Below are 3857 nucleotides of genomic sequence, written 5' to 3' on the forward strand. Positions count from 1 at the left end.
GAGGAATTAGAAGCTCTTCCTGCTCTGGGGGTCAGGGAGAGAACATTGCGTCAGCCCAGGAGTTTATCGGGAGATGTCCACAGATTTATCTGTAATATTGTGTTTCCATGTGAATTTTTGACATGTGGCTTAGGGGTTTTGCTGTCGAGAGGCTAAAGGAGTCTCGATTCAGGAATGCAGCGTCAACATGAATTTGCTGTGATTTACATTGACGATGAGGTTGTGGAAGGGCCATGTGAGCCAAACGCACGCTCGGAATGCACAAAGGGAGAGGAGAGGCTTTGTGTGAAAAGAAATCTCGCTGTTTTAATTGACCCAGCAGACAGCACCAGGGAGCCCGGAGGAAAAGCCACAGTCCCCAGCTCCCTGCAGATACAAATTTCATGAGTCACAGCATAATAATAATGTGCCCTCACGTTTTTATTTATAGAAGACCATGCCTGTGAGATGCCTGGGAGCTGCACAATGTTGAACAAAATAGAGTTAAAGCGTTTGAGGTGACTGTTTTCTTTTTTTTCCCTCTGTTGCGTGGCCCTGTTAATTCTGAGAAGGGGCCACAACGAGGAACAACCACTAAAGGGATGAAGCAGAGCTCCCTTCTACCCCCAGAGCATTGCTCCTGCTATGATTTTCCCCGTTATTATTTCTGTTAAAGGAGAACTGTCTGAATCTGGTCGTGGTTGATTTACGTTTACTAGAAGTGCTGAGTTTAGGAGTGAAATATGAGAGAGGTTCATATCAGAGGTTTGGGTTTACTTTCCGTTTGTATTTCTTAGCTTTTTGCTTGTTGCTTCTCTCTGTTTCATTGCTGTTGCTGTGTATCAGGGTTCCACACAGCAGCTGAGGAGAAAAGAGTATTTGCTCTACGTAGCGCCAAGCTTGCAGGAGGAGCGTTTGGCAAATGGAGTTCCCACCTCTGTCAGGTGGACTGCCAGTCCCGGCGTGGACAGTCATCCCCTGATCTCACCAGAGAGAAAAGGACGGTTGTCTCAAAGCATCACCAGGGCTCAGGTGAAATTTGTTCGCTTTAACATTCACTAAATTTCACTGCGTGTTCATCTGAACGTGCCTTTATGTGCTTCCTTCTGTGGACGCACAGACCTTCAGCAGCTCTCGAGGGGTTTTGCTGGGTGTTTTCCTGTCGTGGTGGCTGACTGCTCATCACACCTGACTTGGAACCCGTTGTGAATCGTGTCGTACAACTGCCACACATTTAATAACAATAATAATCTAAACCCAGAGAGAATCCTTCAGAAAGAAACAAATAAAAATAAACAAATGAGTAACTGAAGTAGTTTATCCTTTTTGAAAGTCAGGCATTGTGTGGAGCAACGAGCAACAGGGGCAGCAGATGAGGCTGTGTTTAAAAAGCGGATTCAAGGATTGAGGCGTGAGGTGACGCTGAGTGTCTTGAGGTCAACTGCATCCTCCTCCATCAGCATCTCCTGAAGGCCTTGAGGAGTGGGATAAATACACGAGATGGCACGAGGACCGGATGTGTCGGCTTGGGGAGTAGGTGTCACCTGAGAGGTGGGGCAGGAGGTACCTGCGTGGAGGTGCCATGTAGGGGAGTTCTCTGCTTCTCCAGGGTGTCAATAACTAGTTTCTGTGATTGCTGTAGTGGGGTGGCAGGTGCCATTACTGCCCTCAGAGCATTGCTTCCCAATTGGCAGCTCCCAAGATCTATCTGGAAGCCTCCTAATATGCAGGAGCGTTTGATATGTTCTCTGTTTTTCCGCTGTTACTTGATTTCCTTCCTTCCAGCGAGCATTGGCACAAAAGGAGATGTTCGTTCTTAAAATAAAAACAGACTAAAGCTGCCGTGGTGGTGAGGAACTCATTGAGTCATAAGTTTGGGGATTTTTTTTTTTATTTTGTTGTTTGAAGTTTTGTTTTCCTTTTGGCCCATAGAGCTTACAAGGGATCGTAAATCCTTCCAACAAAACCAAGCCGGCTGCTTACTCTGCAGCTCAGATGAACATGGATCCCTTTCAAAACAACACACTGCCTTCTTAAGCAGTTCAATTAATACTTTCAGTTAAATTGACGTCCTTCAAAGAAACCCCTTTCTTAAGGCAGCCATAAGCTGCAAACTCTGCTCTCTTTGTCTCTGTTCTGCTGAGCTGCTGCGTTAGTGCCTTTCCCTTTGGGCCGTCAGACAGTGTTAATGCTGCGGGGTGTTGTTTGGAGTTCCTCCACGGTGCCGCTCCTGAAGAGGCCCAGCCGTACTGCAGCATCTTCCCCTTCCTCTGTCTGCTTCAGCCGGGAGCTCACTAGAGGCAGATCGGTGCCCATGCACTGTTCACTCGACAGAACCTTAGTGAGATCGACTGTGAAATCCAGCCAGTGCCTGCGTAGTGGTACCCAAAGTACTGCAAGGTACTTCTACCCATCGAAGATGTTGTGGTCCACCGAGGTGTTGGGGCCGAAGCAGGGAAAGCAGAAGCACTCTCTCCTTTCAGCAGAGCTGCCTGCTCACCGATTTTGATTACAGAAGTTTCTGTCGATGTGTTTTCTTTAGGTTAATGAGTCCTTTAGGTGATTGCCAGTCTGAGGGTTGGTGGGCGTTCTCATCGGGGGCAGCTTGGCATCCTGCTCTCAGACTGATGATTAGAACAGCTTCCCATAATGGATTTCTGGACAAAACCATTAGAAAGCAGAGGAAGCTCTAAAGGAATCTCGACTCCTCTCTAGAAAACCTTGGTGGCTCGCAGCCCTTGGTGTGAGTAATGGTGGCATTGAGTAATGGTGACATGGAGACTTCTTCATGTCCCGCGCACCTTTGCAGAGAGGACTTTACATGATTGCCAGGAGCTTGGGAGTCTGAGACCTCACCCGTGAAGTGGCCCCAGGCTCAGTTCCTTGCCCTGGTCTGGCATGGGAAGCTCATCCCACATCCCAGGAAACTCTTCTAGCCTGAGGCTCTCTTAGACTTTGCTGTTGGACTCTCAGATTCTCTCTTCAATGCGTATTTGGAGAGGGAAGCAAAAGGCGTTAGAGAAACGGTAAGGTTGGTCTTGTAATCCTTAAGATACTACACAAAAACCTGTAATCACCCCACTGCACAGATTTGGGGTGACAGTCAGGAAAGAGGCAGGGATCAAGATAATCACGTGTCCACGCCTGCTGGAAAATTACACATTTTCAGCACGACTCAAACTGGGTGCTCAGAATTCTGAGAGCATGGGAGAACAAATGCTCCAGAGACACTGCGCAGGGGAAGATGCAAGTGAAATCTCTGCAGCTACCAGTGTGTCAATGAAGATGCTGCTGCCGAAGGGCATAAGGTGGCTCCTCCATCCAGTCCGAGAGCAAACATGCTGGGCAGCACCTTTGACTGGGCAACAGGCAGAGCCAGAGGATTGTTTCACAGGGCTTAAAGCGCAGAGCGCTGAACTGATTTGGAAGGTGTTGGCGTGCACCTACTCGGATTTGTTGCCTCATCAGCAGCTGCTCCCATCACCCTCAGATCGCTTTGTCTCCTCCGTTGTAACTGCAACTATTTTTTTAGTGCCAATTGACTCTGTGCGACTTCTGCCTTCTGCGAAGCAGAAACAGAGTGTTTGGAGTTAATTTTTCAAAGGGGTGGGATTGCCTGTCAGTTTAAATATAAAGTAATGACCTGTGCTCGACATTAGCGCAAAAAGCTCTTGCTGAACAAAAAGCACTCTGGGGAGATGCATTTAAGCCGAGAAGCCCCTGTTCCATTATGTCTTTAAAAGCTCTATGGGAACTGTGTAGCAGTGACTGCTAAAAAGAAGGTGGGGGGGGGAAAAAAAGATGTAGATTGTGAAATAAATGAAATTTTTGCTTTCTTGGTGGATTGAAAAAAATATAAAAATCCTGTAATCTGGTAT

At 47.4% G+C, this 3857-nt stretch overlaps 1 protein-coding gene across 1 annotated transcript in view; it reads left to right on the forward strand.

The window, feature by feature from the left end:
• The window catches only part of MDGA2 (MAM domain containing glycosylphosphatidylinositol anchor 2), a gene marked incomplete at its 3' end in the record, with an annotated part of 126341 nt that overhangs the window by 68304 nt on the left and 54180 nt on the right, over nt 1-3857 (forward strand). The gene's annotated exons all lie outside the window — the stretch shown is intronic.

This window comes from Buceros rhinoceros, unplaced genomic scaffold (genome assembly GCF_000710305.1).
Source record: "Buceros rhinoceros silvestris isolate BGI_N320 unplaced genomic scaffold, ASM71030v1 scaffold6109, whole genome shotgun sequence".
In the NCBI taxonomy this organism is placed as follows: Eukaryota; Metazoa; Chordata; class Aves; order Bucerotiformes; family Bucerotidae; genus Buceros; species Buceros rhinoceros.